Here is a 24,300-nt window from a genome sequence, read left to right on the forward strand (position 1 = left end):
AAAAATGTAATAGTTCAACAAGATCAAATTTTGGCAAGGATGTGGAACAACTGGAATTCGTGTGCTGTATGTGGATATGTAAAATGATATAATTTGGAGAGCAATTTGGCAATATCACATAAAGTTGAAATAATGTATCTCATAACCCTGTGGGTACAAAGATAGTCATTGCAGCAGCATTTGTATAATTGACAATTTGAATACATCTAAATGTCTAACGTCTACTAACACAAGAATGGATGAACACTGGTATAATTCATATAATAAAATACTATAAAAGCAGCTGAAAATTAACCTATCCAGCCATGATTAAGTGATACCAGACTAGTCCTCCTGCCATAAACAACTATACAAATGGACAAAAATTTAAGAGGCAACTACTGTGAGAGTATTTCTGGATGAAATAAACACTTGAATTGGTAGACTGAGTAAGGAAGATTGCTCTTTCCACAGTGGGTGGGCCTCAACCAATCCACTGAAGGGCTGAATAGGACAAAAGGGATGAGCCGGAATTCTCTCTGCTTGTCTTTGAGCGGGGACATCAGTCTTTTCCTGCTTTTAGACTTGGACTAGAGCTCAAACTATTGGCTCTTCTGCTTCTTGGACTGGAACTACACCAGCAGCTCTCCTGGGTCTCCAGCTTGCTGACTACAAATCTTGGGACTTCTCAGCTTCCATAATTACATTAACCAATTCCTAATTTCTCCTGTTAGTAATAATAATAATAATAAAAAATATGTGTGTGTGTATCTCTATCCTATTGGCTCTGTTTCTCTGGAGAACCCTGAATAATACAGCCAGGCTGTATATGCAGCGTGAGACAACCTGAGGCTCACCAGAAAGCAGGTATATGGGGCTTTCTGGTATATGGGGCTAAGATTAGAACAAAGATACCAGAGTTAGAGCAGTCCTTGGATAAAAGCATTGCCAAGGGAGTTGTGGTGCTTCCAAAGTGGAGGGATCTCATAAATGCATCTTTAACACCCTTGGCATCCAGTTGAAACAGTAGAAAGGTTACAGTTTGGGGTACAGACCATAGTCTAGCCTTACTCTAGGTCTGCCCTAATAAAGCCTAAGTCAACCATGACAAGATCCACAGGAAAAGAGTTTGAAGGTTGAGTCTCACCAAGCTAGGCATGGGAAACACTTTAGGCTCTCCACTGATCTGTAAAAACAAAACCAAACCAAGCTTGAACAAGTGTAAGATCATTAGCTAGTAATTACATTGCCTACTAAAACAAGAATCTATATACTTCATAGAGAGATAACAGACTCCAGAGTATTGTTCACAATGCACAATATTTGATAAAAGGTCATTTAGACATAAAGAAACAAGAAAATGTGATCCATAATCAAGAAAAAAAGCAGTATATATAAATGAACCCAAGATGGTCTAAACGTTAGACTTAGCCAACCAAGATTTTAAGGGAAATATTATAAATATGTCCAAAGAATTAAAGGAAAACATGGTCTTAATGAGCAAACAGATAAAGAATTACAAAGAAATGGAAATTCTAGGAAGAAACAAACAAATGATAAAACTTAAAAAATAAAATAATTGAAAAAACTCACCAGATAGGCTTAACAGAAGATCGGAGACAACAAAATTAAGTCAGTGAACTTAAAGACAGATCAGTAGAAACTGTCTCATAACGAACAGACCCTCTGGGACCTCTGAAGCACTATCAAATAGTGCTATCTATCATATGTGCTATCTATCAAATAGTGCTATCTATCATATGTGTAGCTGGACTCTCAAAAGAAAATGTGAGATTGAGGCAGAAATATTTTTAAAATAACATCCAAATTTCCCAAATGTGGTGAAAAATAACAACTTAAAGATCCATGAAGCTGACAAAACCACATACAAGTATGTTTCTTCCCATCAGAAACAAGACAGGCTAGAAGACAAATGGTTTCTTTTAAATGCTAAGGGGAAAAGGCTTGTCATTCCAGAATTCCACGTTCAGCAAAAAATCCTTCAAAAATGAGGGAGAAATAAAGACACTTCCTTGTGAATAAAAATACACTCTAAGAAATGTTAAAGGTTGCCCTTTAGACAAAGGGAGCTAAGACCAGATAGAAATCTGTAACTACAGGAAGGAATAAAGACCATCATGGTAAATAAATGAGTAAATATAAAAAACTATGTTTATGATAGTCATGATTTAATTTAAGAATTGATTGTTTCAAATAAAAATAATAGAGATATTGTGAGATTAATACAACAAATATAGAAGAAAAAGATGTAATAACCATCACCAAAAGCTGGATTGTGGGGAGGATAAATGGAATTATACTATTGTAAGCTTATTACATTTGTGACAGCAGAAAGTGGGACACTTCAAGTGTCAGGTATGATGTGAGAAGGAATATGGTGAAATAGGAAAGTGAAGGGTGAAGATGTTCAATAGTATTCTATTGTCACTAAACATAAAAGGATTGATATAAAACAAAGGATGTTCTCTGACTATAACAGAATTACACTAGAAATCATCAACAGAAACATAAAAGGAGAATTTTCAAACACTTGATAATTAAACAACACAATTCTAAATAATCTATGGGTCAAAGAACAAGTCTCAAGGGACATTAGAAAATATTTTGAAATGAATTAAAATATAATGTAAGTAAATACATGGAAAGGGACTTCTACTTCTGACCATGATGGAATAACAGGGACCACAGATTTACCCTATAACCTAAAACAACAACAAAAACTAGACAAAGTACATTCAACAATGGTTTTCAGGACACTACACTTTGGACAACAAAGGACAGAGATCACCGATAGCTGGGAACTAAATGAGATGAGCCCCACAATCAACACAGCTTACTGTCTGGAGTTTCCAGGCAGTAGCATTTACCAAAGCAGTAAAGTTTAAAAGGCAGAATACCAGAGAGGAGAGAACTGCACAACAAGATCCCAGAGATGTACAGAGGTTCCTCCTTGAGTATTCAGCACAGAACTCAATAGTACATGTTTATGAGGAAACTACCCAAAGCCAAAGAAAAAGCCATCCAAAAGCATTAGAGGAAACATGATCTGGCACTAACAAAGGGCCAGGAAAAGTGTCTCTTCCCACTGGTCAGACTGGGAAAACTCATAATTCATAGGACATTGGGTAGAGAGTACTCAGGAAGGTGTTGCCTCAGTAAGAGGAAATAATCAGCCTTAGATTGAGCACTGATCTGGACCTACCTAGATCAAAAAGCAAAGCCTGAAAGGATCAAACTGTTTCCAAGGACCTTAACTGCATCCCAAAACAAAGTTCAAGAAAACATACGGGAATAAAAAATGACAAGCACTCCACAAGGTAAGCTTCACAATGTCTGACATCCAAACAAAGATGGACAGGCATACCAACAAGCAGGAAAGCACGACCCGTCAAGAGGAGAATAATTGATCCAAACCGACCCAGACCTGACACAGATGTTAAAATTAGCAAAGAATAACATTAAAAGTTATTTTAACTGTATTTCATATGTTCAAAAAGTTAAGTAGCGATATGGAAAAATACAAGAAGAAATAATGGCCCCAAACTTTCCAAACATAATGAAAAATATAAGCCCACAATTCTGAAAGCTTAATCCCAAGTACAAGAAATATAAAGAGAACTATAACAAGTCACATCAAAGCCAAATTGTCAAAACCAGCAATACAGATAAAATTCTAAAGAAAAAAAAAAGAACAAAGATAAACATGATACCAAAATATGACAGTTGACACACACAATGGACTGCTGTTATGGACTGAATTGTGTTCCCCCAAAATGTGAATATTGAACCCCAATCCCCAATGTAATTGTATTTGGAGATACGGCCTTTAAAGATGTAATTAAGGTTAAATGAAGGCCATATGAGTGGGGCCCTAATCCAATATGACTAGTGTCCTTATAAGAAGAGGACACCAGGGATGCATGTGTATGGGGAAAAGGCCATGTGAATATACAGCAAGAAGGTGGTCATCTGTAAACCAAGAAGAGAGGACTCAGGAGAAACCAGCCCTACCAACACTTTGATCTTGGATTTCCATCATCCAGGACAGTGAGAAAATAAATTTCTATTGTGTAGGCCACTCAGTCTCTGGTATTTTGTTATGGCAACCCCCTAACAGATTAATGCAGACTGCCTAAAGTCTGGGAGGAAAAGCTGGGGAGAGTTTCTTTGGGTAATCAGAGCATTCATAATCATCTATGTATAAGAATTTAGAAGGCCATGTGAATGCCCAGGGCAAGACGCATGCTCAGAAAATAACTGACAAAAACAGAAACAGATTCACATATATAGAGAACAAACTAGTGGTTACCAGTGGGGAGAGGGACAAGATGGGGTAGGAGATTAAGAGGTACAAACTACTATGTATAAAAGAAATAAGCTACTGGCTTCCCTGGTGGCACAGTGATTAAGAATCCGCTTGCCAATGTAGGGAACACGGGTTTGAGCCCTGGTCCGGGAAGATCCCACATGCCGCGAAGCAACTAAACCCATGCGCCACAACTACTGAGCCTGCACTCTACAGCCCATGAGCCACAACTACTGAGCCTGTGCGCCACAACTACTGAAGCCTGCGCCTAGAGCCTGTGCTCCGCAACAAGAGAAGCCACCGCAATGAGATGCCCGCGCACCGCACCGAAGAGTAGCCCCCACTCACTGCAACTAGAGAAAGCCCGCGCGCAGCAACAAAGACCCAATGCAGCCAAAAATAAATAAATAAGCTACAAGGATATGTTTTACAGCACATGGAATATAGCCAATGTTTGATAGCAACTTATAATAGCAATAAAACGAAATATTTAAAGATAAATTTAACAATATATGTTCAAGACTTTGGCACTAAAACGTTACAGTAAATCTGCAAATAATCTTTTAGAGACATTAAAGATCTAAATAAATGGAGAGATACATGTTCACAGATTGGAATATTCAACATGAAGATAGCCATTTTCCTCATATTGATCTATAGATTCAGTACAATCCCAGTGAAAATCTCAGTAGGTTTTTTAACTAGAAATTGACAGGCTGATTTAAAATTTATATGGACATGCAAAGAACCCAGAATAGCCAAGTCAATTTTGACAAAAGAAACAATAATAACAAAATTGGAGGACTTACACCACCTGACTTCAAGACTACAGCAAAAGTTATAGTAATCGAGACAGTATGTTGGCATAAACAAGAGTCTGTCATACAGAGTGAAGTAAGCCAGAAAGAGAAAAATAAATATCGTATATTGACGCATATATGTGGAATCTAGAAAAATGGTACAGATGAATCCATTTGTAGGGCAGGAATGTAGACGTAGAGAATGGACATGTGGACACGGGGGGAAAGGGGATGGTGGGACGAATTGGGAAATTAGGTTTGACATAAATACACTACCATATGTAAAATAGATAGCTAGCGGGACCCTGCTGTATAGCACAGGGAGCTCAGCTCGGTGCTCTGTGATGACCTAGATGGGTGCGATGGGGTGGGGGCGGCAGGAGGGAGGTCCAAGAGGGAGGGGATATAGGGATACATATAGCTGATGTACTTCGTTGTACAGCAGAAACTAACACGACATTGTAAAGCAATTATACTCCAATTAAAAAAAAAAGAAAAAAACCTCACAGACATATAGCTTAATGGAACAGAAGAGAATATCCAGAAAAAGACATGTGGTCAACTGATGTTCTATAGTGGCACCACTGTAATCCAATGGGGAAGATGCTGGAACACTGGATGTATGTTATCTGTCACTGCATAACAAATTACCCCACAATTTAGTAGCTTAAATCAACAAAGCTTTCTTACAGAGCCAGGAATTTGGGAGTGGCCTAAGTGGGTGGTTCTAGCTCAGGATGATGAGGCGGCTGTCAAGACATCAGTGAGGTCCGCAGTCACGTGTAGGATCCGCTTCCAAGACAGCTCACTTGCCTGGTTATTTGGAGGAGGCCTCAGTTCCTTGCCAGCTGTTGGCAGAAGGCCTCAGTTCCCCACTATGTGGACCTATCCATAGGATTGTTTAAGTGTCCTCACCACAAGGCAGCTGGCTTCTCACAGAGCAAGTAATCCAAGGGAGAGCAAGAAAGGGGAAAGCCACAATGCCTTTTAGGCCTTAATCTTGTGTCTCACACCACCATTTCTATCGTATTCTACTCATTAAAAATCAAGTTGCATTGGAACTGAGACACATTAGATTTTGTACGGTCTGTGGCTGCTTTTCCACCACAAGAGCAGAGTGGAGTAGTTGTGACAGAGACCGCATGGCCTCTAAGCCTAAAATATTTATTACCTGGACCTGATTTACATCATCTACAGTGCTTGGCTTGTCTTAAACATAGTAGGCTCTCAGGAAACGTGCTAGTGCTCATAAACAGTGCGTGTTGGTTAGTTTGTTCAATAAATATTAGTTGAGCTCCTACTAAATGCCAAGTAGTATCATAAGTCCTGATTATACATAGTCAACAAGACAGTTGGTTCTTACACTAATTTTCTTCACTGCAGAGGTCCAGGATGCCTCAGGGTGTAATACGTATAGGACTTTATTGTGCTGCTTCCCACTAGAGGGCAGCCTGAAGCTCGTCCACAATGGCGCAGTAGTCGTGTTAACTCCAACAACCGTACTATCGGTGAAGAACTGTCAGAAAGGACAAAATACCAAACTACGTAAGATCTGTATTTATTCTCTCAAGACTGTTGTTAACAGAATTAAAAAATGGATCAAGTTTGTCTTTGGAACTCCTAGCCTCCTGTTTCTTCACTGTTTCCACCCTTTTCCCTGCAGAGGTGGCGTGAACCATTATAGGCAACACCTGTAAGTTAAAGATGTGGCTGAGGGCTTCCCTGGTGGCACAGTGGTTGAGGGTCCACCTGCCGATGCAGGGGACGCGGGTTCATGCCCCGGTTCGGGAAGATTCCACATGCCGTGGAGCGGCTGGGCCCGTGAGCCATGGCCGCTGAGCCTGCGCATCTGGAGCCTGTGCTCCGCAGCGGGAGAGGCCACAACAGTGAGAGGCCCGCGTACCGCAAAAAAAAAAAAAAAAAAAAAAAAAAAAATGTGGCTGAAACAACCAGGTGCATCTCTCACCAATAGATCAGTCAGGATGGGGAGAAAGAAGTGATTCCCGGGGAGGGATGGATCAACCTGGTAAGCACAGAACCGCAGGCCAGAAGCAATTCTGGGAGCAGAAACACGTGCCACATTAGGAGAAGAAACACATACCTTCTAGTCATTAGTTCACTATTTACTGTGCACCCACTACCTACTTTGCACTACACAGGATACAGCAATGAGGACTACAGACATAGTACCAGCCCTCAAGGAGGATGTACTTTGACAGGGAAGTCAGACATTAAACAAGTAGTTAGAAAAGCACTGGAACTACCAAAGTAGTAAAGACTGTTTCGGTCACTAATAGCATAAGAAACCAATAAAGAATGCAGTGGCACAAAACAATCATTTTATTATCCTCAGAGATTCTTTGATTCTAGCTTGTTTCTGCTCCGCAATATCTGAGAGCTCAACTAGGAAGACTGAAAGGCTCGGGGCGATTGATGGTAAGAGGTTGGAATCACTTAGAGGCCTCTTCACGCACATAGGTAATGGCTGTCAGCTGGGACATCTGCTGAACTGTGGGCCGGGAACATGTACACATTTCTGCTCCCTGCTGTCTCTCCACGTGGGTTAGTTTGGGCTTCCTTGGAGTATGGCAGCTTAGTTCTAAGAGCCAGCATTCCCAGATAGAAAAGTGGAAGCACACAGCATTTTGATGACCTAGCCAGGGAAGTACCATAGAGTCAATTCTGTCCTACCTTACTTGGTTAAGGCAATCATAAAGATCTGCATAGGTTCAAGGGGAAGAGACATACCTCCCACCACTCGATGGAAGAAGCTTTAAGGTTATATTGTAAGATGAGCATATGTGATGGGAAATATTACTGTGGCCATCTTCAGAAAATTCAGTCTGCCACAGGCTGTCATGATAGCATAGGAAGGGGGTATAACTTAGCCTAGGGGGTCAGTCAGCAAAGGCCTCTGTGAGGAAGTCTTGTCTTTGGCTGAGGGGGTGAAGTGCTAAGAGGAGCCTTGGAAAGAGCTTTAGGTAGAGGAATCAACAGGTGTAAAGGTTGCAGTCCAAAGAGGCTGATGTGTTTGAATGCTACGTTTCGGAGTGATGAGAGCCTGGAGGGCAAGGGAAAAGTGCTGCAGGGGAGGATACAGACGGGAGATACCACATGCCTTGGCTCATGCCCTCCATGCTGGATCCCCTGAGAAGAGAAGCAGCCTCCAGTCAGCAGTGTCTTAGGAAGAAAGAGACTGGAGAAGACAGAGCAGGCAATGGCTGCTCCCAAACTGGTGAAAGTGGGGAAAAGCTGCATGCTTTAGTAACTATCCTACCCCAGCGGCCCCATCATGGAAAATAAAATTGAATCTGCCCAAGTCTCATCCAGATAAAGTAAGGGAAGTCTGTAGAAATAACTATGCCTGAGGCAGCTGTGGATAAAAAGAGACCCCACAAGGCATGTCAACAACACAGTGGAGGTGGGGAAATCCAGCAAGACTACAGTTAAAGACTTAAGTTGCCATCACATAAGCATCTGCTGCCCGGTACTCTTTCCCCTCGTCCTCAATTCAGATCGATGACTGAATGTTTTATTTATTTTTTCTCATTTTATACTTTGGATTGAATGTGTTTCCAGCTGTTGGTCTTGTCTCAAGAGTCAGATCCAAGAGGTTTGTAAAGAATGGACACTGTGTATCACTGTGCAGGTATTAATACATTATATAAGATGAAATTATAAATATCTGTATGCACATGGCAAGAGAAAAAACTAGATATATATGAAACAGATAACCAACAAGGACCTACTGTATAGCATAGGGAACTATCTGAAATAGAATCTAAAAAAGAATAGATATATATATGTAAAACTGAATCACTTGCTATACACCTGAAACTAACATAACATTGTAAATCAACTATACTTCAATTGGAGAAGAACAAAAAGAATCGATTAAAAAAAAAGCTAGAAAATTAAGTAGGGACTAGATCATGAAGGACCTTGGAAATCAGGTTAGAGTCTCTCTCGTGTGCTTCTCTAAACATACAATTTCAATCCAACTGCAGACATGTGACAGATTATGTGGGTACTAAACCACCTGCCACACTGATTTAAGCTTCTGAAATTGTGTTCCTCCTGCTTATGCATGAAATGCCTTTATTCACCAGGGCAAAAGCTACTTACCTTCCAAGATTCAGCCTAAGTGTTACCACCTCTGTGAACCCTTCCTCAACCCCAAACACATGGCCACTCCCACCCTGGTGTCTCCATTATCTTGCACAGACTATTTTCACTGCATTTTTTAAATGTAAATTTATTTATTTTTATTTATTTTTGGCTGCGTTGTATCTTCATTGCTGCGTGCAGGCTTTCTCTAGTTGCGGCGATGGGGGGCTACTCTTTTTTTGTGGTGCGCGGGCTTCTCACTGTGGTGGCTTCTCTTGTTGTGGAGCATGGGCCCTAGGCGCCCAGGCTCCAGTAGTTGTGGCATGCAGCTCTGTAGTTGTGGCTTCACAGGCTCTAGAGCACAGGCTCAGTAGTTGTGGCACATGGGCTTAGTTGCTCTGTGTCATGTGGGATCTTCCCAGACCAGGGCTTGAACCTGTGTCCCCTGCATTAGCAGGTGGATTCCCAAGCACTGCACCACCAGGGAAGCCCCTCGTTGCATTTATTTACTTAATTGTGCTCATTCACATATACATTACTCCCCACTCTAGTCTCTGGGCTCTTTGAAGAAAGGGATTGTGTCTTATTTGTTCATCTTTTGATACTCAACATGGTGAGCATTCAATAAATGTTTGCATGAGTGAATTTCATCTTCAAACTGAAGCTGACAAAAATCTGACTTCCCTACTTTGGTGGGACACCATAGACAGTTTGGGTTTCTTTATTTTCTTTTTTTTTTTATTTTTTTTTTTGCTGTACGCGGGCCTTTCACTGTTGTGGCCTCTCCCGTCGTGGAGCACAGGCTCTGGATGCACAGGCTCAGCACATGGCTCACGGGCCCAGCCGCTCTGTGGCATGTGGGATCTTCCCGGACCGGGGCACAAACCCGTGTCCCCTGCATCGGCAGGCGGACTCTCAACCACTGCGCCACCAGGGAAGCCCAGTTTGGGTTTCTTTTACTTAAAGCTGAGGCTATGCCTAATTGAGGGTATAACAACCACTACTATGATTTAAGGACTGCTTATTCTATGCTAGCTGCTGCTTTAAGTGCTTGACATGTATTAATCTATTTAATCTTCCCAACAGTCCTACCGTAAGTTCATCAAGGGTTGAAAGGCTACAGCTGCCCACCTGGAGAAGAGGGCCCAAATGGACAAATGAAACGAGGAAGAAGATCTGGAGAGGTCTAATGAGCCCAGAGTACCAAGGCAGAGGGGCTGAAGAGTAGAGTTCTTTAGGAAGATGGTCTGGGTTGTATACTGGAGTTAGGTTTTTACTGGCTGCTGCAGTATGAGACCATGTGACATAATACACAAAATGGGTACGATTCTTCATTATACAGGAACAAATGTACTGTTACTAAAATGAGAAGTTACGCTCTAAAACTTATCAAGAAAACAATTTTAAATGCCTTATGTTGTTTCCAGTTCCATAGAAGATGGAGTATGCACATTCCATCATCTTCCTCTTGCTAATTACAACCAAAATTCCTGTTCAAAATACATGATACAACCATCAAAAAACCTCTCAAAAGGTGGAGAAAAGAAGGCAAACTGGCTAGGGCCTCAAGGGACAACTCAGTGGTGAGTTCCCTGGGTGGTCTGTTTGTTTGTTTTGCCTCCTATATATTTTGGCTTGGGTGTTAGAGCAGTCTGCAGCTAGAAAAATGCCAACAAGCCCCTCCCGAAACAAAACAAAAGAAAAAAACCATAAAAACCAAGCCCTAAGAAAAGCCCATTCTGGGACTTCCCTGGTGGTCCAATGGTTAAGACTCTGCACTCCCAATGCAGGGGGCCCAATCTCGATCCCCGGTCAGCGAACTAGATCCCACATGCCACAACTAAAGATCCTTCATGACACAACGAAGATCTCACACGTAGCAACGAAGATCCCGAGTGCCACCACTAAGACCCAGCGCAGCCAAATCAATCAATCAATCAATATTAAAAAAAAAAAAAAGCCCATTCTGTCCAGCAAATGGCCATGAGGAGGGTAGCTCTGCAGGATGGTTACAGCCACCCTACTTGAGGCAAACACCACAAAAGAACCCATACCTTTCTTCCTCCCCACCTGGTACTGCAGAGACTGTGGGACAAAGCCCTGTTGACCATCCCCATCTTGTACCAGCAAAGCAGAGGTGGCATCTCTCCCCTCCCTACCAGGTACTGGGGACTGTGGGGAGGAGCCCTGTTGGCTATCCACAACCCGCACTAATTGAATAACTGTAAAAAGTGGCACCTCATCCCCTCTCAAATAGAGAGTAGGGAGCTAGAAAAAGGGATTCTCTAAATATGTGTATGAAGTACTGGTCATGCCTTCCCAAGCAGTGCATGTGTGAAACCAACTAGTATCAACACAGAAAAAGCTCTGGGTATTGAACTACAATGGGGAATACTCTGCGGTTTCAAATCGGCCTCAGGGTAGCGCGCAAGTGGGGCAGGCCAGAACTGCTCTGCAAAGGCTGTGAAAACGAAATTGGTCTTCAAACCGGAGCCCACAAAATTGGACCAGAATGTGCATTCTGAATATAAACATATTGATATTGACTTCCTGCTAAAATAGAAGATTTACATAAAAACTAGAGCCTCATAATATTCAAAATGTCCATGATAAAATAAAAAATTACTCCTCATACTAAGAACCGAGAAAAACAACTCAAATGAGAAAAGACAATCAACAAATGCCAATTGCAAGGTGAAAAAGATATTGGAATTATTGAACAAGGATGTTAGAGCAGCTCTCATAAAAATATTCCAAGAAATAATTATGAACGCTCTTGAAACACTGAAAAATAGAAAGTCTCATCAAAGAAAAATATCTAACCACCCAGATGGAAATTTCAGAACGAAAAATTAAAATAAGTAAAAAATTCACTGGATGGACTCAATAGCAAAATGGAGATTTAAGAGGAAAGAATCAGTGAATCTAAAGATGTATCAGTAGAAATGACCCAATCTGAACAAAAGAGACAAAACAGAGAAAAAAGAATAAGTACCTATGGGACAATAACAAAAGATCTAACACTCATGTTACTGGAGGCCCAGAAGGAGAGGAAAAAGAGTGCAGTGCACAAAAAATATTTGAAGAAATAATGGCTGAAAACTTCCCAAATTTGGTAAAAGACATAAACCTACCAATTCAAAAATCTGAGCAAACCCTAAAAGAATAAACTCAAATAAATCAACACCCAGATACATCATAATCAAATGTCTGAAAATTAAAAATAAAGGAAAAATCTGGAAGCAGCTGGAGAGAAACAAAGTATTACCTACAGAGAAGGAACAATATGAAAAAATACAGATTCCCCATCAGAAACCATGGAGGAGAAGAAAGTGGCAAAATATTTTTTAAGTGCTGAAAGAAAAGAATGACAACCCATAATTCTGTATCCAGTGAAAATATCTTTCAGGAATGAAGGTGAAATAAAGATATTAAGAGATGAAGGAAATGAAGTGATTTGCCACTATCAGATCTGCTCTGAAAGAAGTGATAAAGGAAAAGTTCTCCAAATGAAAAGAAAATAACAGCAGCTTGAAACATCAGAAATGAAGAAAAAGCAATTTTTAGGGTAAATATCTGTGTGGATATAATCTCTTGAATTTTTAAAGTTATGTTTGATGGATGAAAGCAAAATTATAACATTGTCTCATATGGTTCTCAATGTATGTAGAGGTAAAATTTAAGACAATAATGTCGTAAAGGAAGAAAAAAGGGACCTAAAGGTGGTAAAGTTTCTACATTCACTTGAGCTGGTAAAAAGTTGATACTAGTAACCTATCATAAGTATGTGTAATGTAATCTTAACAGCAACCACTGAAAACCTATACAAAGAGAGCTATATTTTAAAAATCTATAGCCATCTTAAAGTGATATACTAAAAAATGTTCAAGTATCCCATAAGAAGGCAAGAAAAGGGAAAAGGAGGCACAAAAAAACAGAAGGAATAAACAGAAAATAAGTAAAATGGCAGACTTAAATCCTAACCAATCAAAAATTATATTAAATGTAAATCATCTAAACAGACCAATTAAGAAAATAGATTATCAGAATATGTATTTTTAAAAATATGACTCAGAGTGATGTCACACAAAATGGCAGAGTAGGAACTAGGGGTTTGTCCCTTCACCAAAGCAATCATTGAGCTACAAAGAAAGATAGAAATCAACTATTTTGGAACTTGGAACATGACCAGAAACTTTTAACAACCAGAGGAGTCCTTATAACAATGAAGGGAAAGGTTGCTGATCTTTCACAAGTGAGCAACATGTGCAAACTAGTCAATATCCCTCATTCCTCAGACGTGCTGCAGCTGTATGGATAGCAGCCTGCATTCCTGAAGAAGCTGGCTGATGCCAGAGTAGATGGTGGAAACATTGTCCTCCAAAAGTTTGGGCTTACAGGGACCTCCCTGGTGGTCCAGTGGTTAACACTCCGCTCTCCCACTGCAGGGGACGCCGCCGGTTCCATCCCTGATCAGGGAACTAAGATCCCACGTGCCGTGCCGCGGGGCCAAAAAAAAAAAAAAAAAAAGTTTGCGGTTACACAGTTTGATCAGTCTGATGAATCCCTGAGGATCAGATCAGCACAGATGCTTGCCTTGGATTTGACCCTACTGGCAGCTTTGGCTTTCCCGGGGGCATCTATCAGATTTAAAGAGACAGAACACCCCTCTCCTACCTCCCTATCTAGAATCAAACATTTAAGGAAATCTATGTCAGGTCATTGACTAACTGCAGAGAAAATGGAACAGAAACTTCAGTGACCACAGAAAAACAAGGAATACACACTTTGCAAAAACAGTTTGTAAAAGTAACAGCTCCATCACTCAACAAGCAAAAACTAGCAATCCCTAATGAGTAAGAATCAGATTTTGAGAGTTACCACATCATAACACTTAGAATGTACAGTTCTCAACAACAACAAAAAATTTTAAAACAAAGAAACACAAAAGTATGGACCATTCGAAGGAAAAAAACAACTTGACAGAAACCATCCCTAAGGAAGCCCAGACAATGGACTAACTAAACAAAAACTTTATTTATTTATTTATTTTAATATAAGTTTATTTTATTTATTTATTTTTGGTTGCATTGGGTCTTCGTTGCTGTGTACGGGCTTTCTCTAGTTGCGGTGAGCAGGGGCTACTCTTTGTTGCGGTGCACGGGCTTCTCATTGAGGTGGCTTCTCTTGTGGAGCACGGGGTCTAGGCGCACGGGCTTCAGTAGTTGTGGCACATGGGCTCAGCAGTAGTAGTTGTGGCTCTCAGGCTCTAGAGCGCAGGCTCAGTAGTTGTGGCACACGGGCTCAGTTGCTCCGTGGCATGTGGGATCTTCCTGGACCAGGGCTCAAACCCATGTCCCCTGCATTGGCACGGATTCACTGTGCCACCAGGCAAGTCTCTAAACAAAAACTTTAAATCGACCATTTTAACATGCTCAATGAGCTTAGGAAACCATGGACAAAGAAACTAAAGGAAATCAGGAACATAAAAGATGAACAAAAGGAGAATATCAGGGCTTCCCTGGTGGCGCAGTGGTTGAGAGTCTGCCTGCCGATGCAGGGGACACGGGTTCGTGCCCCGGTCCGGGAAGATCCCACATGCCGCGGAGCGGCTGGGCCCGTGACCCATGGCCTCTGAGCCTGCGCGTCCGGAGCCTGTGCTCCGCAACGGGAGAGGCCACAACAGTGAGAGGCCCGCGTACCGCAAAAAAAAAAAAAAAAAAAAGAGAATATCTATATCTATTATAGAAAGGAAACAACCAAAAATTCTGGACTGAAAAGTACACTAACTGAAATGAAAAATCACTAGAGGGGTTCACCAGCAGATTTGAGAAATAAAAGACCAGGAGACTTGAAGAGAGGTCCTTTGAAATTATCCAGCCTGAGGAGCAGGAAGAAAACTAAATTAAGAAACCAAATAGAGCCTGGGGTACCTGTGGGAGAGCAGTAAGAATGCAAAGAACAGAACGATGGAGACAGCTGTATAGGACCTGGCACCTCACAGAATGATGGGGCTACAAGGGTGGTTAAGAGTAAAATCTGACGATTTCGTGCTTTAGTGACTGTGGTGAGTTTAGTGAACACACAAGAGGTGAGAGATTGGAACAGAAAGTGAACATTGTGACTTCAGAGTTTAGAAGGAGTCTGAGGTATGAAAAAAGGCACACAAAGCTGCCTTACAGACTGATAAAATGCAGTCCTAGAGCTTAGAAGTCCTGTTAATTGAGAGTGCTTAAGGAACCATCTAAATCACCCTGGTAATTGAGGAGATGTTACAAGAGACCATCATCTGTTAAAAGAGGGCCAAGAACAGAACCCTGAACAGAGACATGTTGCCGAGCTGAGAAGCAGATATCAGGGAAGGAGCAGCAGGCACAGAAGACTGAATGTCTTCCAGGAGCAGCACCCTGGGACCCACGAGGGCGGGAGCATAGCAACCAGTGACGAAGACCAAGAAAGAACGGCTGGGGCGATCACTAAGCAACAAATGCTGTGTACCTACTACGCGCTGAACTGCCTTGTAAATTTGATGTGCTTCACCCCCCCACACACACACACACACTGCTCTGCGTCCACCACCTCGTCGGAGTCGGAAGCCGCGGGTGACCAGCTCAGAGGGGAGCCTGGGAGATGCCCAGGGCCTAGGCGGCCTGAGGGCGTGTAAGGGGCTTACCCGACTGCGCACCTCCAGGTGATGGCTGGGCCACGGCTCCCGCAACAGGCCAGACCAGGCGGCTGCGGCCCGCAAGGGTCCGACGTGTGCCAGTCCGGGCCGCGAGGACCTGCCGCCGGCCTCCGGGACTAGACCGCCCGCCCAGACGCAGCCCGAAACCGCGTGCTCCCAGCATGCTCTGCGCGCATCTCACGTCACTGTGGGCGACTCCCGCCTGAGGCGCGAGACGGAGCCGGTTGCCAGGCAACAGGGTAGGCCACTCTCTGTCCGCAGTGGGCGGGCAGAGTCTTAGGTGGAAGCGTGAAGTGCGCTTGGTGAGGCTCGTTGCATCACCACCTTGCAGACCGGGGGAATCCTATTCAGTGACTCTTTTCTACAGGAGGGGGCATCTACTCAGTCCCAGTAACCCACGCTCCCTACAGTACTGAGTTCCTGCAAGGCTGTGGCTCTTTGAGAGCCCTAATCCCCTCTCTGCTCTGCCCTTTGCAGGTGCAAGGTTTTTCTGGGACAACCCCCCCCCACACACACACCCCGCCCCAGGAAGAGAGCACCCGCACACAGCTGGAGATTCCCCACGGTTGGTTGGCTGGATTTTGTTCTGTTCTTTGTAAGCTACTCAGATCGTTATAAAGACTGCCTGGAAAACGGTGCATTTAGAACCGGCACTTATTTAAACAATTGGTAAGAGGATTTCCTCCATTACAATAACTCTATTACAAGATCTAGCCCAAACTGAACAGCTAATACCTGTTCTACTAGTCTGAGGGTTAAAGAAAAGCCCTTTTGGTGGCTTTCAAACTCTGAAATTCCTTCAAACTCTGATTCTGTCACTCCTCTCACACCTTCATTTTATTGAGAATAGTTCACATTCCTCCAGTTCTACTTCAAATACACTTTCATCCTTAATCCAGCCTGTAGGGCCCTCTTGCTCTAACCAGCAGCATTCTGGGCTTCTCTTCTGTCCCCAGATAGCTTGGATATTATGACCAATTATTTCAACTCTCACCTCAGTGATTTTTCACTTTGCCTTTTTGCCAGTTTCCATCCCTCGCTAAACCAGGCTGTGTGCTTTCTCCAGTCTGGCCGCAGAGATACCAAACATGGCTGGTGAAAAGCAAAGAACGTTGCTCTCACTCCTCCACAAATGTGTGCTTTCTCACAGCTTTGTGCTCCTTCCTATTGTAGACTGGAAGTTCTTCTATCCATTCTTGTGACCTTGCTGTCATATTAACTACATTTCCCCCAAACGTCCTATAGTCTGCCACAAACTTTCCACTCCATCCCACTCTACTTTTGGTAAGTGATCTCACCTACATCTACTTTGCATCTGTATTTTTTTAATATATATATAAATTTATTTATTTATTTACTTTTGGCTGCATTGGCTCTTCGTTGCTGTGCATGGGCTTTCTCACTGAGGTGGCTTCTCTTGTTGCGGAGCACAGGCTCTAGATGCATGGGTTTCAGTAGTTGTGGCACGCGGGCTTCAGTAGGTGTGGCTCAGGCTCTAGAGCGCAGGCTCAGTAGTCGTGGCGCACGGGCTTAGTTGCTCCATGGCATGTGGGATCTTCCTGGACCAGGGCTCAAACCCGTGTCCCCTGCATTGGCAGGTGGATTCTTAACCACTGCACCACCAGGGAAGTCCCTTAGTCATCTTTTTAACCAAAGTGACAATAAACGATTTTAAAGGCAAATACAGAAGGTCACATGGGTGTGAACAAAACTTAGCTCTTTTGATACTGAGAAGACTCAATCAAAGACCTGATAAAGACAACATGAAGCACAGAAAATAATTACAAAACACAAAATCTGGTTTCCCAGACAGATTACTTAAAAGATAAATCTTTTTTCTTTTCTTTTCTTTTTTTTTTTTTTTACAATTTCTTATTAAGAACAGACCACTAATCTAAGAAATCTTTGTCATTTTAACAGAGAAAGCCAAATTTTAGGTGTGTATCAGTGTACAATTAACACTAAAGCTAATTTAAAAAAAAAGAAACCTTATAAATAAATCTGTCCAATCCTAGCCAGCTTTGACCACACAAAATAAGATTCCTTTTCCAAGATTCCTTTTCCACAAAACTTCAACAATTAAAAAAAAAATCCATTTGGGTTTTGTCCTATTCTTTTCCTCCATCTCATTCTAGAACAACCAGTCATTCCATTTTAGGACTGAATTTCTCTTTTTCCCTTAACAAAAATATGTCCTTCATACTTTGCATGTTTGGCATATATAGCTGTTTCACTTCATCCTTATGGCTTCTAGTAGTTTCATTTACATATGTTGATTATAATTTTTACCCATTAATAATCTTTATTTTTCTGTGAACACTAGGAAGTAAGCAATTGTGAACTGTCTGCCACATACTATCATTCTGTAGAAGATTAATACATTTTACAAATATACTGTCTCATAATTTTTTATGGGTATATGCTTCCTTATAGTACAATTTTCAATTTTTAAAAATTGAAGTATAGTTGATTTACAATGTTGTCTTAGTTTCTGGTGTACAGCAAAGTGATTCAGTTATATGTATATATACATATTCTTTTTCCTATTCTTTTCCATTATGGTTTATTACAGGATACTGAAGATAGTTCCTTGTGCTATACAGTAGGATCTTGTCACAGTACAATTTTCCATGTGGCAAAATTCATGTTCACTAATAAACCCGAATATCTTTTGTCTCTGTAGAATTTAAGAAGCCCCAAATAAATAAATTTATGGTCAGCAATTAATGTTTCAGTATTTTACCTTATTTGGAAATGATCTAGATATTCATTGAATATCACTTAACTTAGAACAGCTTTAAGGTTTCAAGTTGTCAAAAGGTTTTTGAACCTATTTTTAAATATACATATTAGAAAACAAAATTATTGTTGAAAAGTTTATTTATAAACTTTTTTCATTCATGTCTATTTAATTCTCTTGTTCTTAACACTTTTAGCAATGCTCGACTTGCTTGTGAAAATGTCATGAGACAATAAACAAAGCTAGCCATCATCTCAAGTTATTTTTCTCGTTGACAAATCAGGCACGTATCAAAAATATCACAGAAGCAAAGAGCTTTCAAAGTTAAACATAATTTTTTAAATTGCCATGCTTGACACATCAAGCAATTCATTTCTATCGTAAATTTTGTTCTTAGGTTGGATTTATAGTTTTATAATCTTAAGTATCTAGCAGAGATAACTTAAGCTTGTTTGACTTAGTATAAACCTAGGTGGGAAAAAATTGTATGTCTGCATTATATTTAATGCTGACAACTCCAAAGACATGCCCGTTTTTATTTTGCCAACAATTTTAAGACTAGCTTTATTTACCAAATATTTATCCCAGATCATGTGAACTTAAAACAAAATTGGGTTAGTTTCTAGACTTCTCACTCATTTATCTCTAAGCCAATTCAAATAGAACCTCTTTAATGGATTTTATAACTAATTTGGTAATACCATCCAAAGGTAGAAAAAATCACCTACACATAATATACATGCATAGACATACGCATACATACAGACAAATGCAGTGATCCTAGAGCTTTCATTTTATAATTTTAAGCATGAGTCAGTAAAACTTAGTAATACAAACTCACTGGTTTATACCTACTTTATACATATATTTTAAAACACTTATTTATTTGGCTGAGTTGGGTCTTAGTTGCGGCACGCAGGATCTTTGTTGTGACGCAGAGGCTTCTTTCTAGTTGTGGTGCGCAGGCTGTAGAGTGCATGGGCTTAGTTATGCCGCAGCATGTGGGATCTTAGTTCCAGGGATCAAACCCACGTTCCCTGCATTGGAAGGTGGATTCTTAACCACTGGACCACCAGGGAAGTCCTTATACCTACTTTATATTTTTAACCAAATTGTGTTTCTGGCAAATGGGACAAGTTGAGGTTACCTACTCAATATAAGGGCTAATTCTTTTTATCAATATTTGTGGAGCAAGTTTCTAGGATTTTCATTTGACCTGATAGGTAATCTTATGGAAGCTGAGAACTACGCTTTAGGTGAGTGACTGAGGAGACATCTAGCGGCTGTCTGGATGTCTCCAAAGCTCATCTGAGTGGATAAAATATTCAGCCTTTTTGCAATTAGCCTTTTTCCTTTTCAGCCTCAGGTAGTTGCTTCTGGGGGACCCTCAGTCCCTTGAGAGCAGGGGCCTAAACTTCAAGTGGCTGAGGGGCTGGTGTATAACAAGGTCTGGCAGAGGTGGACAGAAGGATGGAGGAGCCAGGGGCTTGAAGGGAGTCACAGCAGAGGACTCAAGGGAAGTGATGGAAGATCAAAGAAGGCACAGGGGAAAAAAGCAGAAGCAATGGCAAGGGAGAGGTTGAAGAGGGGCCAGTTCGGGGAGATCTTATGTTTCCCAAAGAATCCAATGACGATCCAATTATCCTCAGCAGCATCATGTCAACAAGAAGGAGGAAGACAGGGCTTTCCTGGTGGCGCCGTGGTTAAGAACCCGCCTGCCAATGCAGGGGACACGGGTTCGAGCCCTGGTCCGGGAGGACCCCACATGCCGCAGAGCAACTAAGCCCGTGCGCCACAACGACTGAGCCTGCGCTCTAGAGCCTGCGAGCCACAACTACTGAAGCCTGTGCGGGTAGAGCCGGTGCTCCACAACAGGAGAAGCCACTGCAATGAGAAGCCCACGCACCCCAACGAAGAGCAGCCCCCACTCGCCGCAACTAGAAGAAAGCCCGCACACAGCAATGAAGACCCAACGTAGCCCCAAATAGATAAATAAAATAAAATAAATAAAACATTAAAGGAAAAAAAGGAGGAGGACAGGTCTGGTGCACCATACAGTCGGCAGGGGCTCGAGAACGGGGTTTCAGTTGACAGAAGTTCCCATGGAGCAGCACGACCACACAAACAAGAGACGCCTTAAAAAATAGCTCCTATCAGGGTCTGGATATCAACTTCCAATTAAGCCAACTTCTGACAACAGAGCTCGTTAAAACAAAATTTTTTTTTGGCGCGGATTCCTCTTAGTTCCCCAACCAGGGATTGACCCCAGGCCATGGCAATGAAATCACCGAGTCCTAACCACTAAGCCTCCAGGGAACTCCCCTCGAAAAAAATTCTTTCAAATATCTTATTATCAGCTGAGATGAACAACAAATATTCCTGGCAGTGTTGACTACCCACTCCTTTTTTTCTTTTTTAAAACCAAAGTCATACCTATGCCAACTGACTCAAAACCAAAACCAGTAAAAGCTGTTTATGACTTAACAGAGGACGCAAGAGGCCTCCGCACAGAGGGTGCAAGTACGCAGTCCTCCTGTGATCTGGAGCCACTCCCAAAGAGAGCCAAAAGAAAGAAAGAAAGATCATTGTTTCCCCCAGAGAGCTGGGAACAATTCGTAGGATGTTAGCTGCAAACGAGGTGCAGCCCACATTTCTGTGCAGCCATATTCTTGGGGTCCCTACCTGCTGGTTGGCCTCCTGCACAGGCAAGAACTAACAATTTTCATGCTTTGGCAGGAGGAAAGCCAAGACAAGCCCCCAGGACACAAAACAAGACAAACAGGAGGTTCCCTGGTGGCGCAGTGGTTGAGAGTCCTCCTGCCGATGCAGGGGACACGGATTCGTGCCCCGGTCCGGGAAGATCCCACATGCCGTGGAGCGGCTGGGCCCGTGAGCCATGGCCACTGAGCCTGCGCGTCCAGAGCCTGTGCTCCGCAACGGGAGAGGCCACAACAGTGAGAGGCCCGCGTACCACAAAAACAAACAAAAAAACAAGACAAACAGGAAAGCAGGAGCTGACAAACAGGAGAGCAAGATCAATAACCAATGGGCCCCCCAAACCAAATTCAACCAGAGTCACAATCCAAATAATTTTTAAAAAATATTTATTTATTTATTTATTTAGGCTGTGCCTGGTCTTAGTTGTGGCCCATGGGATCTTCGTTGCGGCCCATGGGATCTTTAGTTGCGGCATGCGGACTTCTTAGTTGGGGCATGCATGTGGGATCTAGTTCCCTGACCAGGAATCGAACCCGGGCCCCCTGCATTGGGAGTGTAGAGTCTTAACCACTGGACCACCAGGGAAGTCTCACAATCCAAAGAATTAATTTTGACAAATGTTTTTCTCGTGCTAATCTGAATTAGAAAAGGAAGGGACAAGGAGATACTTTTTACCTTCCTCTCTCAACTGGGCCCTACAGACGGAGACCCGGGAGAGCTGACTTTGGTAGAACATTCTTACCTTTCACTGGTTTTGGTTAGTTTTCCCAGGATCCTGTCTACAGGCCGCAGAGCCAATGAGGTGTCCCAGCCATCCCTCCGTGGTTGCCAGAAACTATAACAGAGGGAAAAGGTCATTTCCCTTTACCCTTCTACGTTCGCAGCTGGGGCCCTTATAACAAAAGACTAATGAGAAAAGCACACAAATGTCTTTGATGTAAGTTCTATGTGATGTGGGAGCCTTCATAAGGGAATGAAGACCTAAAGAGGCAGTCACACCTGAGTGTGTTTATGCTCGATTGGATGAAGAGCGGAGAATTAAGGGAAAATGGGAGAGGACGAGAGGACACGAGCTGAGCGTAAGAAACTGGGGAAACAGCGAGGTCTGCTTAGATTCCTCTCGGCATCCCTCACGTGGAGATAAGGAGGTTCCTTTCCTCTGGGTACAAGCAGGGCACCTCTCACATGATCTGCTTCAGAGGAAGGTCAGAAAGTCCCTCCTCCATATGCCATTCTCAATTTCCTTCAGTTTCAAATATTCCACAGGCCAAAGTGCTATATTTGGGGGTAGCACGTCCTGAACCCCATCAAAAGAAAACAGTCCAGGTAAAAATGAAATTACCTTTGTACCCCACCCCAGTGGCATCCTTACATGCTCTCAGAGAACTCTGTCCTGTTCCTTTACTGCACTTCCTCCAGTTGTCGTTACACACTTGTTACTGTGATTATTTGATTATCCTATTTGTCTCCTCCCATAGCCTGTACGCTCCATAAGGGTGGGACCGCGTCTATATTTTGCTCTCCACTGTGTTCCCAGTGCCTGGTAGAGTAGACACTTAACAATGACTAATCAGTATGTTAATGTAAGGGCAGGGAACGGAAAGGCTTCATTGGAAATTTCAGAGCCTGTGCAATGAACGGATGCATAACATATGTGTATAACTAAGAATGTGGTATAAAAAGAGTTCATTCACTCCAGAATGTTTAAACGTACGTTGGGTAATGTGTTAGAGGCTGAGTACAGCCATGGTGACCAAGATTAAATCTCACTGGCTTTAAATCACAACAGTGTGGTATATAGGATATTTTGGCTATATACCCTTGGCTTCAATCTCATCTAGGCTACCCTCCCACTTGCCCATTTCAACCCTTTGTTCATTTTCACTTTGCCAGGGCCACCCCTAGGTCCCAAACAAATTTGGCTCCTGTCTGTATAAACCCTAACTCCCCCTCGGTCCTTCTTTACGGCTTGTTAGCCATAAAACATTCTGGTGGCCTGATCTCACGATTCCCCGTAAGAAATACTCCACTGGCCAGAGTGACCAGCCACCCAGGCTGCCCTCTTAGAACTGGGGCCTGGCCACAGGGCCCCGGAAAGACCCCTAAGGGGGTAAGTACCAGAGCCTCTGGGGCACCTGGTCAGTGTCATGTGCAGGTTTCGGGGAGAAGGCACTTCAAAGCCTGGGGCCCCTGTTTGCTCCCGGTGGTTCTCTGCTTGGCTTTCTGGACCTCTCAGTTTCACACTCAAGCTCCAGGAGTGACATGCAAGAGGGCTGTGACCAAGAACCGTCCATTCTATCAGTGGGGCTTCAAATGGAGCAGGCTCACCTTTGCATCCTGCTAGAGAGAGCAGAAAAACACAGCTGTAGGCAAGGGTTTCCCGTTTTCTGTATTTATCAAGATCATCTTCCCCACTGGGCACTTTCAACACTATTTTCCTTCAGTTTTCCTGATTATTTGACCTCCTTAGTTACAGACTCTACCGATGGCTTGCTTCATTCTCTCTGTCCTTTGTGAGTCATTTGGGCAATCCCCCTGCTTGCCAAGCCCAGGCCTTCCCCATCTCCCTTCCTCCCTGGCAGGTCCTGTTGGCTTAACGCACTGGCAGCATTAGGTTACAGACGATCCTGCCGGGGAAAGTCACCATGCAGCCGGCCCCATTCTGTCAGCTCCCTCTGCAAATCCTCTGGTAGCTGTGACTGGCTCGCTCTGAATCCCCTTGTGATTGGCAGCTTCTGGCCCCGAGCAGAATTCGCCCCATGCATTTTTCAGATGGCAGATTATTTTTACATCTTTAGGGTGGAGAAAGGAATATCCATGGCTCAAGACCCCAGATTTCATGCAGTGACCTGGCCTTCTAGATAGATTACAGTACTACATTGAACACTTAGACACTGTTTGATCACTCCCAAGGACGAGAGGATAGAGAGGATGGAAAAGTGCT

The 24,300-nt window shown here is 42.6% G+C and overlaps 1 protein-coding gene across 1 annotated transcript in view; it reads right to left on the reverse strand.

Moving 5' to 3' along the window:
* POM121C (POM121 transmembrane nucleoporin C) overlaps positions 1-22,202 on the reverse strand; it is a 47,725-nt gene extending 25,523 nt beyond the window's left edge. The window contains exon 1 of the mRNA XM_049699712.1: positions 22,099-22,202. The gene's annotated coding sequence lies outside the window, so the exon portion shown is untranslated. The remainder of the gene's footprint in view (positions 1-22,098) is intronic.
* Between the last annotated feature and the right edge of the window lie 2,098 nt (positions 22,203-24,300).

Source organism: Orcinus orca, chromosome 16 (genome assembly GCF_937001465.1).
Source record: "Orcinus orca chromosome 16, mOrcOrc1.1, whole genome shotgun sequence".
Classification (NCBI taxonomy): Eukaryota; Metazoa; Chordata; class Mammalia; order Artiodactyla; family Delphinidae; genus Orcinus; species Orcinus orca.